This window comes from Scylla paramamosain, chromosome 24 (genome assembly GCF_035594125.1).
Source record: "Scylla paramamosain isolate STU-SP2022 chromosome 24, ASM3559412v1, whole genome shotgun sequence".
NCBI lineage: Eukaryota > Metazoa > Arthropoda > Malacostraca > Decapoda > Portunidae > Scylla > Scylla paramamosain.
Genome location: NC_087174.1, coordinates 5172970 through 5187885, shown reverse-complemented (window position 1 = coordinate 5187885; position 14916 = coordinate 5172970). Strand labels below are relative to the sequence as shown.

Sequence of the window (14916 nt, the reverse complement as noted above, 5' to 3'; positions counted from 1 at the left end):
GAGAGAGAGAAAGCTAATAGCGACAACTCGAAAAATACGCAATTCTTACAAATCTTGCCACGTGCATCACCCAAAGTTACAAGAAAAAATTACGTTTATTGAAAAAAAAATCTCGAAGCAAAGCAAAACAAAAAACTCGTCGAATTCCCGGGAAAAAAAAATAAAAAAAATAAAACCACTTCAGAGACAAACCAAATATAAAAATGCTACATTCGGGGAAAATTTATTAAAAAAAATAACTTACTGTTCTTCCATTTCCTGGTACAAGTGAGGAAGAGAAGACGGAGGGGTAGAGGGGAGAGAAGGTGGAGGGGTGGATGAAGGAAAGAAAGATGGAGGAATAGAGGGGAAGCTGGAGGGATGGATGAGGAGGAAAGCTGGAGGAGTGGATGAGGAGGGAAGAAGGAGGGTAGAGAAGAGGAAAAATGGAGAGAAAAACAAAATGGAGAGGTGGATGGATAAGGAATATGGAGGGGTAGAGGAGAGGGAAGATGGAGGGGTAGAGAGAGAGGGGAAAAGATGGAGGGGTAGAGGGAGAGGGGCAAAAGATGGAGGAGTAGAAGGGAGGGGAGATGGAGGGATGGACAGGGTAAAGTCATGTCTCTCTATGCCACACACATCTCAATCTCCCTCTATCTCCCTCCCCCACCGCCACCACCCTGTCCGCTGCAATCAGTGTCGGCACGAGCGGCTTCCCAGCAGCTTCACTTACTTCACCTCGACACCAATCAACAAGTTAACACCCAGCTCTTCAAATCAGCACTAACGGGCACTCAGCAGCAACACAAAGCAAAGGAAACAATCAGCACTTCAAAGCAGCACCAAACAACACCCAGCACCAGCACAGAGCCAAAGCAACAGCCAGCACTTCAAAGCAGCAATAACGAACACTCACTCACAACACAAGGTCAAGAAAACACTCAGCACTTCACATCAACACTAAATCCAAACATTCTACATTTCAAACAAACTCACCTTTTATCAAAATACAAAGTTACTGGAGAACTAATAGACTGCCAAGGACTACCAGCGTCTTCTTCACACCCTTAAAGGCCAGAAGGCGCAGGTGGGGGACACACCGCAGCAGCAGCAGCAGCAGCAGCAGCAGCAGCAGCAGCGGCGGTAGGCAGCCCCCATCCCCTGGGCAGGGACAAGTTACTGCACTAATTCGTCATCAGTTTCTCATCAAAACAATCTCGGGACGACCCATCTCTGGCTCCGGTCTTTTTTTCTCCTCAGTGGACACAGCAGCGCCCAGATCCAGGCTGAGCCGCGCCACAACTCTCTCCTCGCACTAATAGAATTATTATTATAAATACATCTTTATAGTTTCATTTCATTCATTCTGTTTCATCAGCCTTTCAATTTTCGATAGTCCAAAAATGCGTAGCTCGTTTCTCTCAAAAATATTCCAGCCATCTCCCTCAAATCCGGCTCACCTGAGCGTGAAGATAACGACCTCTGCAACTTTAATGGACGCAGCATCCTGGCGCCCAGACGCGAAATGGTGAACTGCGCCGTGATTGGCTAGAACAAGTCATCCGTCCGTGCCAACTTTTGATTAGTTAACAGAATTAATCACACCATTTAATCCTGGACGTGCTGATGCCTATCCAATTTATAATATTCATTAAAAAGGTATATTGAAGCCGGCGCACAATACTCCCTGTGGAAAGCTGCGCCTGCAACACCATGAATTATTAAAGTTCATTCCAGGTGTTCAAACTTTCCGGAAAAAGCATAAAAAAACTTCACCTCGTGCAACAAAGTAATACTATTTAGTTAACGAAGCAATATTGTTTAGTCCCTGTCCGGAGTGGTGGGGGTGAGGGTGTGGCCGGCTGCCGCGCCCCACAAACACACTTCCCCATGACCACACACTTCCCTCTCGACAAACTCTCCTCCCCAGGGCAACACACTTCCTCCTTTTTCCAAACTCTTTCCCCCCTATAGCCATTCCCTCCTTTCCCTCGCTCGCTAAAGTTCCTTCAACTCTGCCTCCTCCTTCCTCCGCAACCGTTCCTCTCTTCCCCTCTGTCCCTGCACGCCATACAGCCCCGGCCTTCCCCTTCCAACCACACAAACCTTGCCCTTCTGAAGACTTTCCTCATCCTTAGTTGACTCAAAGGATTCCATTTCAGATATTTTTATCCCTTCATTCACTGCACGAAAAAGGGAGAGAGGAAAAAAATGGGAAATGGAGGATGGGAGGCAAAAGAGGGAAATGGAATGGCAATTTGAACCCCTTAAGTTGTGATACAAGAGAAAACTTACAAAGGAAATAGCACTGCGAAAATTCACAACGAAATACTTTTCCTCAACATTTCATCTTTCACTCCTGCAATGAAACGAGTGTAAAAGCTTCATGAAAAAATGGATAACCTATTAGTCAAGTGTCTCATCACCACCGAGAGAGAGAGAGAGAGAGAGAGAGAGAGAGAGAGAGAGAGAGAGAGAGAGAGAGAGAGAGAGAGAGAGAGAGAGAGAGAGAGAGAGAGAGAGAGAGAGAGAGAGAGAGAGAGAGAGAGAGAGAGAGAGAGAGAGAGAGAGAGAGAGAGAGAGAGAGAGAGACTGACTGAGCTGCAAAAAAAATAAAGATTAAAAAAATACAAAAAAATACATAATTCACAAGCTGACAGAATACATATAAAAGATACAAAAGCTACAACTCTGACAATAGATGCTCTCGATAATGTTTCAGAACTTCAAAGGCCAAAGCTTATAGGACATAAAGCAAAAAATGGCAGGAATTAAAAAAAAGAGACAGAATGATGAAGCAGATGAAAGAGGCACCAGAGAGAGAGAGAGAGAGAGAGAGAGAGAGAGAGAGAGAGAGAGAGAGAGAGAGAGAGAGAGAGAGAGAGAGAGAGAGAGAGAGAGAGAGCGCCCGGTACCTAATGAACAAACTGCCTACGGTGGATTTATCGACTACTTCACCCGGATTTAATCAAGCTGGACAAACTGGCTCATAGCATTCACCTTTACCCACTTAAAGTTTCAATCCCGAGACACTGTATGGACACCACCCAGACCCCACGCCCCTCCCATGACCACCCCACACCACCGCTACGCCAACGCCACGACTAAGCCAACTCAACGCTGCACCACTGCTAACCTGACCTATATCCAGATTATGAGTATATAAACAGGTACTAACGCCACAACGTCACACAAACGCCACATCAGCCTCACATGAACACTGCAAGAACAGCACACGCCACGGTGACACCACAACGCCGAACCAGTAGCATGCCAGAACATCACAACATCACACAAACATGAGGCCAACACCACGCCAAAAGGAAATCTGGCCTATGTTCAGATTAAGAGATTACAAAAACAGACAAACAAACAGAGATTAACCCAGAGAGAGAGAGAGAGAGAGAGAGAGAGAGAGAGAGAGAGAGAGAGAGAGAGAACGAGTTACGTGTTTTGTTCCATTTAACTTGGCGGTAAAAGTATGTAGAGGCATGCACGTTTGCAGAGCCATTAGTGTGCAAATTACGGTTGGGAAGCAACAGTAGAAAGGCGGACTGACCTTCCCCTCCTCGGATTGGGTCACGAAGTCCAAGTTTAGGAAAGAACCATGAAAAAGGAAAACGGAAACTGAATACGCAAAAACAAAAAAAAAAAAAAAAAGAATGGGTTGAAAGTTCCTTCCTTCTTTCTTTTCACTTAACCCTCTCTCTCTCTCTCTCTCTCTCTCTCTCTCTCTCTCTCTCTCTCTCTCTCTCTCTCTCTCTCTCTCTCTCTCTCTCTCTCTCTCTCTCTCTCTCTCTGTGTGTGTGTGTGTGTGAGTGTGTGTGCGTGTGTGTGAGTCAGTGGTCAACTTCCGGTGCATTTCTCCCTTCCTTTGTCGCTTCTCTCTCAAGTCCTTTTTCTCCTTCCCTTACTTCCTTCACTTTTTCCTTCCTACGAGTACCGTCCCTCCCCTCCTTCCTCTGCCATTCCCTTTCCAAGTTTATCCTTCTCCTCCCTCCCTCTCCCTCTGCCTATCTCTCTCTCTTCTACATGCCATCACTGTACAAAATGCAGCGGCTCTGACTTTCTCTTCCCGCTTCATTGCCTTTGTCTTCATCACGAATCATTAAACAGCCACCTGTCCAATCTCTCTCTCTCTCTCTCTCTCTCTCTCTCTCTCTCTCTCTCTCTCTCTCTCTCTCTCTCTCTCTCTCTCTCTCTCTCTCTCTCTCTCAATACACTATCGACCCGCCAGTGTCCAGGAAGGCAGTGTGCTCAATGATATCTTATCAATGCAATGAAAGGAACACTACCACTGCACGTCCAATGATTTCCTCACTGGTTCCCAGAAGATGCAATCCCTGAGGCTGCTTAAACATCGGCTGCTGCTGCTCTATACCATACGACAGACGATGGACCTTGAAATTTCATAACCTATCGTCTATCAGTGTGTACCAATCCTCGACCTTCTGTCCAGTCACTGCCCGTCTGGAGGCTCCCCGCGCCGCCCCTCGCCCCCGCTCTTGTCCTCATTATGGTGACAGTAAAGACAGTCGTGGAAACTCAAATGATGCAAGTACGAACTTTCAAATAGCCTACATAATGATGTTCACAAAAAAAATAGCTTTACATAAAGGTAAAGGTAAGGTTTGCTGCCTGCACTACCCATCGCAGGATTATTGCCATCAAACGGTTCTTTAATGTATCACTGAATCTCTCTCTCTCTCTCTCTCTCTCTCTCTCTCTCTCTCTCTCTCTCTCTCTCTCTCTCTCTCTCTCTCTCTCTCTCTCTCTCTCTCTCTCTCTGAACACAACAATGCGAATCTAAATTCCGCCCCATGAAAAAAAAAAAACGATGATGAAATACTTTTTCATTCTCAATGCAAAGAAAAATCTAATATTGGCTGCGTTCCCTCCTGATGTTTTGCCATTTCCCGCCAGGTCGCTCGGTTAGCTGTCACGAGCCATGACCTCCTCCGGTGATGAGCACAGCGGCGGCACCTGCACCAGGTGTGCCTCCGTGAGTCCCTGAGCGTGCCGTGCTATCTCGCCAGCGTGGTCTCGTAGCACAGCACGTCACCGTATTGTCTGCCCCCAGCGTGTGAAGCGGCAGCGAACGAGAGAATAAAAGTGACGTTTTTTGAGGCTCCGCCAGCCCTGTGACCACTTTGAATCCATTCAGACTTTACCACTGTTCTACAACACACACACACACACACACACACACACACACACGCACACACGTAACACAACGGCCTATTCTTAAATTAGCGTAACTTTTCGCCGTTTTGTCGCAGCCAGGCAGTGCACGCCAGAGGCACTTCCACAGTGAACACAAGCCCAAACTCGTCTCTTGCCACATTCCTCTTCTGGCGCGGCATAAATCCGCCAGCGCCTCCCACCGCCCCCTCCTCACAAAATAAAACACCCATAAAAAAATGTGAAGAACTGGTTTTCGTTTTTCATCGATACTTACTGCTGTGGTTCCCGAGGACAATTTTCCTATTGGTATTTTATTTCCAGCTAATTTGTGCCGCAGTTAAGAGAATTTACGCCGGCAATAATTTATCAGCGTGGCCCGCGCTGGATTTTATACCACGACCAGTGCAGCGGCATTTAAAAAGTTTCCTTTGTTTTGTTATTTGTGTCGCAGGTGCTCCAGGAACCCGCAGCCCCACCTGACCCCGAGACTACCTGGAGACGAGCGGAAAGGAGGGGACAGTCAGGTTAGGGTGAGGTTAGGGTGAGCCGCGGCCGTCCCCTCCAATCCCCACAACCATGTTCACAAAGTTGTTTTCAGCACCCAATCCAGACCAGCCACTCACATCCTGCAACGACCAGGCCAATAACTTTCCCTCCCTTCCTCCCTCCCTCCCTCCCTCCCTCCTTCCCCTCGAGAGTCTTTCACTTCACACCCTTCACTTCACTCCAGTTCACTTCCTTCCCATCCCTTCTTTACGTAGCGGACACGAAGCACTTCCTGTCACCCTCCATTGAGCACCGCCTTCACCTCCTTCCACTTACCATTTCGTATACGCTTCTCAACCCGCTTTGTTCTTGCTTCACTCTCATTCTCTCTCTCTCTCTCTCTCTCTCTCTCTCTCTCTCTCTCTCTCTCTCTCTCTCTCTCTCTCTCTCTCTCTCTCTCTCTCTCTCTCTCTTACAATACAAAAACCATACAGCATAAATTACAACTCTCTTTACCTTCTACTTAAAAAAATAATCTCATATTCTTTCCTCCTTTCCTTCCTTCCATAGGTCCTACTTTCCTCTCCTTTATCACTCGAGGGCCTGAGGTGTGCCAGCTTTGGTCTGTGTACGAGAGGAGTGGTAGGATGGGGCAGTGGCGCTTCACCTATACAAACCTTCAGACTGAAATGCTTTGCTCTCTCACCACGAGTATTTTCAAAGGCCACAGAGGTGATACTCCAGATTATTTAAGCTGTTTCTCCTGTTAATAGTGTAGAACTCTTGTTAATGTGTCAACAGAACTATAGAAATATCCTTAAAAACCGTGTAACTTCAACTAGCCTTTTTTGAGTGTAGTAGAGATGCAAAATGTAGTAGAGATTGCAAAATGGTTGTTATTGGGGAGTCCTGTGGAAGAGTAGAAAAGTACTGAGCATTATCTGAACAAACCTGGACAGTACAGCCTTCCTTTGTACCCTGACTCCTTTTGTACGTTTTTTTTTCTTTTTTGCGAGTGTGTGTGGTAATGGAGAGAGGAAGGAAGGGAGGAATAGAGGAAGGGAGAAAGGTGGCGAGGGACAACACACACACACACACAAACACACACACACAAACACAACTTTTACATCTATTTGTCCCTCCCCCTCTCTCTCTCTCTCTCTCTCTCTCTCTCTCTCTCTCTCTCTCTCTCTCTCTCTCTCTCTCTCTCTCTCTCTCTCTCGTTCCCTCCATGACGTTTCAATTACAGCCGCCGCCATGAGAATACGTCAGGAGTAATGTATTCCTCGGATAACCACCAGTCTCACTCCTCCCATAAGTTGGTCTAATTCACGGCTCAAGAGAGAGAGAGAGAGAGAGAGAGAGAGAGAGAGAGAGAGAGAGAGAGAGAGAGAGAGAGAGAGAGAGAGAGAGAGAGAGAGAGAGAGAGACCTACATACCTCCCTACCTATATTCCATCCTTCCTTTTTCCTTCCTTCCTTCCTCTCCTTTATCACCTGTAAGTAACACCAATAAAATTTCCTCACCTATTCTTTCTTTTCATTTTTTTTTTCCTTCCCGCCCTTTACTTGCACGCGTTAATAATTCGTGATCGGCGCTGGCAACCTGCACCCTCTAGCGCTCCTTGTTGACTGGCTATTCGTGCTGCTGAGCGAGAGATTTCCCAATCCTGAAGCTCCTGACGTGATTGCGCAGATTCATGCTTGACACTCCCTTGCTGCCCGCTGTTTTCTCTCCTCTTTTACTTTTTTTTGCCTCGTCTCTAATAGAACATATAACTTGGTGAATACTGTTTCCCTATATTTCTCCTCCTCCCTCTCCTCTCTCTCCTCTCCTCCCATACCTTGCTTGCTTTCCGACTTTCCTTAAATGTTTTTTCTCTTTTTTTTTATAGTGTGTGTTCTATTTTCGTTTTCGTTTTTGTTTTTTGTTTTTTCTTCTTTTTGTGCAGTGAGTTTTCGTGTTCACTTGTTTTCCTTTTATATTTTCCTATTTGTTTTTTTCTTTTTTTCTTTTCTCTAATACATTCAGACATTTCTTCCCCCTATACTTTTTTTTTTACTCGCTGCGCATTCCCTCTATTCTCTTGTCTCTCTTTTTACCTTGAGCATTTCTCCACGTTACTCCTTTTTTTTCACATTTGTATTTCTCGGTTTCCTTTTTTTTTATTTCCCTTTTCATCAAGTACTCTTTCTCACTACAACACGACATTCTATCAGTACCCTTCCGTTTAACCTTCCTTCTACTCTCCTTTTTAGAACAATTTTACTTACTACAATCCTGCCGTCTATTTTTATTTACAATTTACAAAAGCTGTCTGTATAAAGCGTTCGAATATGCGAGAGTATATATATATATATATATTTTTTTTTTCTCTTCACGCTAAACTTTTACGCCTCTGAAAACCTCAGTGTGTTACTTGTAGTTGAATATGTGATGGAGAGAGCGAGGAGTTTTCTCTCGCCTTCATATGCAGTGACTTTGGTGAGGACAATAAATACGAAGTGTAAATGTAAAAGTGATGCACGGGGCGGGCTCTGCTTTGAGACTGTGGCACCTCGTTGTCCGTAAATTCTTGTAATGGCTGTGTTCTTCCGTGTTTTATTCCCGGGGGCCTTGAATTATAGACTGCTTTCCTTTTATTTATCTATTTCCACTTGCGCACTTCACTGAACATTCTCTCTCTCTCTCTCTCTCTCTCTCTCTCTCTCTCCTCTCATCCCTCTCTCTCCCTCTCTCTCTCTCCTCTCCTCTCTCTCTCTCTCCTCTCGCCTAGGTCAGGGAGGACATTAGGGATGTCTGCTTCACTTGTTTTCTTTCCTTATTTGCTTTTCCTTCCTTCCTGCTTTACTTCCTCACTTCCCATCTTTGCTTTCCTACTTTCTCTTCCTTCGTTTACTGTTTCTACACCTATTCTCTTCCTGCTTTTTTTTTTTCCTATTTTTATTTATCACTTTTTTTTTTTTGCTTCCTCCTCCTTCTTTCTTCATTCCTTCATTCATTCACTCATGCCTTTCATAATTTCTGTTTTTCTTCCGTTCCAAGAGAGAGAGAGAGAGAGAGAGAGAGAGAGAGAGAGAGAGAGAGAGAGAGAGAGAGAGAGAGAGAGAGAGAGAGAGAGAGAGACCCTGCATTTGATAATTATATCCCTCAAGTACTTATAATAGCTCTAATTATATTACTTTTGTCTATCTGCCTGTCTCAATTTCACTTCTCTCTCTCTCTCTCTCTCTCTCCTCTCTCTCTCTCTCTCTCTCTCTCTCTCCTCTCTCTCCTCTCTCTCTCTCTCTCTCTCTCTCTCTCTCTAGCAGCATATAATAATCATCAATCTTCTTTTCTCTTTTTTTTCTGTTTCTATTATCATGTAGTTTGTCTTTACCTTGTTTGTTTCACCTTCCTCCTTTGTGTTTTTCTTTGCTCTCTTATCTCCTTGCAGTGTTCTTCCCCTCCCACCTCTTTGTATGAAATGTGTTGTTTGTTCATTCCTTATCTTCGCTCGTATCTTCTTTTGTGACCTTATCTCTCGTGGTTCTTTCCAGTTACTTCTTTGTTTTTGTTTTCCCTTTGACGTTCAGATGATTTTTGTTTTGTACCCTTCGTAATCTTCATCTGTATCTATAATCTCCTCTTTTTTCTTCTTCCAATTATCCTTCTTTCGGCATTTTTGTTATTATTTTTTCTTCATCATCTTAAATCTTTTGCCATTTTTTTTTTTATTTCTCTGAGTTTCATCTCGTTTTTTTTTTTCTTTTTTCTTTTATTTGGCTCTTCTATTCCCCTCACATTTTTTTTTTTCCGGTGTTCTTTGTCTTTTTGTATTTTCACTTTATTCGCAGTAAGAATTATATACTTTTTTTCTTTCTCTCTCATTCTGTTTTCTTTTATTATATCTGTTCTCTCTCCTTATCATCTGTCATTTCCCTTCCATTTCATTTTCTCTTCCTTTATCTCTCTATTCCTTTTCTTTCTCTCTTTCCATACCTATATCTTCCATTTATTTGCTCTGTCTTTAGGTATCTTCTCTATTTGTCTATCTCTTCCTCTCTTCCTGCCAGCAATCTCACTCCTCCCCCTCTTCCTTTATCCTTCAAATTCCTCTCCCTATCTGTTCCCCCTATTCATGTATCTATCTCCCTTTTACTTATTTTATACATGTCCTCTCACCTCTAACCTCTCTCTCCTTCTCTCTCTCTCTCTATCTCTCCTTCCCTCTTCCTCTCTCCCTTTTATCCCATGTATTGAGTAGAGTTTACCTCCGTTCCTCTTTACATATATTAACTCATATTAAATTATTTTATCCCGACTCGCCAAGGGATTCAATTGTTTTTCTCCTGTGCATTTTTATTTTTCACAGTCCCAACGTGCTTTTGTTTTATGCTCGGATCATATTAGCATTCCTCCCTTCAGTAAACACATCACAATTCCCTTTACTGTTTGCTCTGTAATAGAATGCAATTGAGCTCGTCAGCAAAGGTACATTCTGTAGGTTTTTTTTTTTCCACCTTATTTTTCTATCGATGCAGTTTTTCACATTAATTTCAAGTTGACCTGCCGCTTTGTGCCATCAGGGAATGCCTCGCGTGCTCCTCGCCTCAAACTCTTGCCTTTCTTCTGCGTCACACTTTTATTTCTTTACAAATCTGTCTCTCAGTGTCCTCCCGCGTTTTCTTCTTCCTTTGTTGCTACAGAAGCACATAATTAGATACAAGATTTATTTAGAAAGTTTGTTGTCTTATCTATTTTAGTGCCGGGAACTTGTGCCGCGCCGGATGTTTTCCTCCATCAAACACTGCTGCTCGCCGCCCGTGCTGCCCCCCACACGGAGCTGCGCGCCCTCCACACTCTGCACGTCTTGGCGTTGGTAGTGACCAGGATTACCTGCCATGATTATCTTTTTAATACAAATACTGCACTGAATGATCACGAATTCGATTTACTGGGCTTTTCTGAGATTTGAGTGGAATGTTCGTCGTTATTCATGCTCTGGTATTCATGTTCATGCAGCCATACACCACACACCATGCACCACGCACCACACACCACAGCACCAAACACCACGCACCACACACCACAGCACCAGGCGTGTGTCGTCACTCCTCACCTCTAAGCTTCGCCACAAGCAGACCTGCATCACATCAGCATGGTGAGCCTTGGTGCATGTGCGTAAAAATTTTATATTCACTAGCTCACTCCTTTTTTCGAATGGCGAGGAGTGGTTGCCCCCAGTCCCGCTGTCTGTTGCAGGCTCATATTTGAAGCCGAGTCGAGTTCTTAATCAGGACGCGTATGTTTTTACGTTGTAATTTTTTAATCTATTTACTTTTTTCTATAACTACATTTTTTTTTTTTTTTTTTACTCTGAGGTTTCCATCTCACGCATCGCTGACTTTCTGGGTCCCCTTGCTATAAGATATTTGTTAAAGGTGATCACGGGCAGTGCAGCACAGCGAGCCGTTCTACATCACTCCCTCGCCACGCAGGCACGCTACTGAATGCACACACACACACACAGACACAGACAAGAGCGTGTCTTTCATCAGTCGCTGCCCAACGTTCCAGGAAGCAATGTGAACAAAGATTCTCTGGTCATGAGTTGTTTTGGTCTTGCGTCTTTATCTGTCACATCCCTCAGGAGCAGCCCACCCCAGGGACCATCACCATCATCTCAGCTCAAGGACACAGTCTCACCGTCCATTGAGGCTCTCTTTTAGCTTCATATCTTAACATTGACTGAAAATCCAGCACACTCCTGCTGCCGAAAGCGCCCTGTCACGAGCCTAAGACATAAAAGGCACCAGTGACAGCCCAGCCAACCACCACCACCACCACCACTGCAGCCGGTGAAAAGAACTCTCCAGGTCCACGAGCCCTGAAGGGGACTTCCTACGTCAAGAGGTGGAGGGACTGCCTGCGCCGAGAGGCTTTTGCACAGAATGTTGACACGTGCCACGACGCGACCACCACTCCACTCACGTAGCCTCCAGGCCTCGCTCCCCGCCAACATTAGCAGCTTCAGGTGGCCCTCCCACCGCCACGACAGCCTGCCTGGCGGTGCTCAAGGCTGCTTGCCGGCACCAGTGCACACTGTGCTGATGTGAGGAAGGGATGAAGTGGTGCCGTTGGTGAAAGAAGCATCAAGCAGATGAAAGGACGTAAAGTATGAGGCAGAAAAGGAGCAGGAGGATGATAAGGAGAAGGAACAGATAGCAACAACAACAGAACAACAAACACAAAGAGAACAACACAAAGAGTGAATGAAAATACGATGCGTAAGTATAAGAGGAAGAAGAGATAAGGAGAAGCACGAAGGGAGCAACAAAGACCCCGAAGACTTAGAGACGCAGCAGCAGAGGTAGAAGCAGGAGCAGCAGCGGCAGAAATAGTAGCAGTAGTAATGGTGGTGGTGGTGATAGTAAAGGTAAGACGAAAGAGGAGGAGGAGGAGGAGGAGGAGGAGGAGGAGAGACGCTCGCAACTCACGTTCCTCTCCCGGAGCGGCTTAGCAAGACTCCTCTAACAAAGACTTACTTAATGTTTGTTATCTGAGGTAAATAGTTTCTGGCATTTGGCATTCGCTGGAATTTAATTAGTTTTCCTCTCGATCTCACTTTCATTTGCCTCCCCCTCTTCTCCCCCCAATCCTTTATCCCTCCAGAATCAGGCAGGGAGAGGGAGAGAGAGGGAGAGGGAGAGAAAGGTTAGTCGCTCTCCCCATCTCTCAGTGTAGTCAGCGGCGCCACTTAAACCAACCTCTTTAACTTGTGTCTGATTTAAGCCGACTCTTGTTCAGACTTAAAAGGAGAGAGAGAGAGAGAGAGAGAGAGAGAGAGAGAGAGAGAGAGAGAGATAATTGGTTAATGATGAGTGAACTTAATCGAGAAAGAGCTGTTAATGAATCATGTTGAAAAGTTCGTGGCCCCAGAAAACTCTCTCTCTCTCTCTCTCTCTCTCTCTCTCTCTCTCTCTCATCTCTCTCTCTCTCTCTCTCTCTCTCTCTCTTCTACATTCCTTCCTCCTCGTACTTCTCTTACTCTTCCCCGTCCACCACCAGTACCTCCTCCTCCTCCTCTTCCTCCTCTTTTTACTCTCTTCCTTCACTTCCTCCTCTAACTGCATCACTCACCCACTCATTCATCCATCCACCCACTCACTCACTCACTCACTCAATGATGCATTAAGCTACATAAAAGGATGTATCAACTGTGCAGCTGCTGTCCTTTCCTCCCTACCCCCCCATCCTCCTCTCCTTCCTCTCTCTTCCCTCCCTCTCTCCCTCTGTACCCTGCCTGACTCTCTCTCTCTCTCTCTCTCTCTCTCTCTCTCTCTCTCTCTCCTCTCTCTCTCTCTCTCTCTCTCTCTCTCTCTCTCTCTCTCACTCACTCTATATTTATCTTTGGCTTTATCTCTCTTTGTTCTCTTGTTGTTTTACTTTTTTATGTTAACTTGCAGTATCTCTCTCTCTCTCTCTCTCTCTCTCTCTCTCTCTCTCTCTCTCTCTCTCTCTCTCTCTCTCTCTCTCTCTCTCTCTCTCTCTCTCTCTCTCTCTTTTCCTCCAGTTCCTCCTTTCTCCTCATCCGTCTCTCTTACCCTTCCTCTTCCCTCCTTAATATCTTTCTTTTTTCTCCCTCTAGCTCGTTCCCCTTTTGTCACTCTCCCCTTTTCCTCCCTCTTCCCCTTCCGTAATATCTTCCTTCCATCTTCCTCTCTACAATACCTCCCTCCTTCCTTCCTATCCTTCCTACCAGCAGTACCCTTCCTTCTTCCCATCTTCTCACTTTCACTTCACTGTCTCCCTCCTGCCGTCCCTCATTGACATCTCTGCACTTCAGTACCGTCTTCCTTCCCTCCCATCTCCCCTCCGGCTTCCCCTTCTGTCCGTCTGTCCTTTCCTGTACAGAAGAGACCGGATCGTTCATTATGTGGTTCGCAGCGGGTCCCTCCATGCCCCGAGACGCCCTGAATCACCCCGCAATTAAGGGACCAGCAAGTATTTCGGTGCAGTAATTACAAAGGACGCCTCTGCCTCTGCCTCGGCCTCCGCACTCCTCCTACGCAGCTGTACTGGAGGAGGGATGGGTGGTCGCAGTTGTAGTTGTTTGAGGGTCAGTGGTTAATGGGAGTGTGATGGCTGTGGGACTGTATGGGAGGTTCCGATTTCGTGGAGAGGTAGAGGAGAAGGGGGACAAGAGGAATGGTGGAGGAAAGAGGGGAATAATGCCGAAGACAATGGTGATAAAGACGTTAATCACCGGTAATTATGATGACGAGTAAAGATTGGATAAGGAATTGAAGACGAAAGATAAAGAGGAGGAGGAGGAGGAGAATGAGAGTAATAACGAAGACGATGATGATAACGATGACAGCAACATTCTTAACGACGAGTGAGGAATGGACGAGGAATAGAAATCGATAAGGAAGAAGAGGAAGATGAGGCGATGGACAGCAGTAAGAAGGACGATGATTTTGGGATGAGGACAAAGGACAAAGAATACGAAGATAAAACACGAGACGGAAGAGAAGAATAACGAAAAACTCAGAACATTAAAAGACGATGACGAGGAACAAAACGACAAAAGAAACTACAGCAACGACTCCACAGACCAACAAGGGACGAGGGACGACGAGGCTCAAGCTTTGGCTAAGGACGAGAAGAGACATCACAGAAACATGCGTACGGTCGGGTCGTGAAAGCGGGAGGGAAAAAAATAACACACGGATGAAGAGAGGACGAGTGAACGTTATATTGTGGCTCACCGAACATGGTTTTTTTTTTTATTCGCCTCTCGTTTCGTCTGAAAAATGGGTCGCTTTTGTCGGATATTGAAATGCATTTAATCGACGTTTGCTCCGCGGTTCGGGATACACAGACCACACTGCCATGTCACTGCGGGGTATTTTCTTTGTTATTTTCTCCCCTGCCATCTTTATACAGTCCTCTCTTTCCCTCTCCCTCTCCCTCTCTCTCTCTCTCTCTCTCTCTCTCTCTCTCTCTCTCTCTCTCTTTCCTGACTCATCATGTTTTCTCTCTCACTAAATTCCTGTTTCATCTCATCGCCTCTCTCTCTCTCTCTCTCTCTCTCTCTCTCTCTCTCTCTCTCTCTCTCTCTCTCTCTCTCTCCCTCTCTCTCTCTCTCTCTCTCTCTCTCTCTCTCCCCGGACACCGCAATGTATCGCTCCATCGGTCACGTGATATACAGTGATCCTGTGGAATACCTTCTTCATCTCCACTTCCTTTTCCTCCTCCTCCTCCTCCTCCTCCTCCTTCACC

At 45.5% G+C, this 14916-nt stretch overlaps 1 protein-coding gene across 29 annotated transcripts in view; it reads right to left on the bottom strand.

Moving 5' to 3' along the window:
- The window catches only part of LOC135112626 (uncharacterized), a 274887-nt gene that overhangs the window by 201825 nt on the left and 58146 nt on the right, over positions 1–14916 (bottom strand). The gene's annotated exons all lie outside the window — the stretch shown is intronic.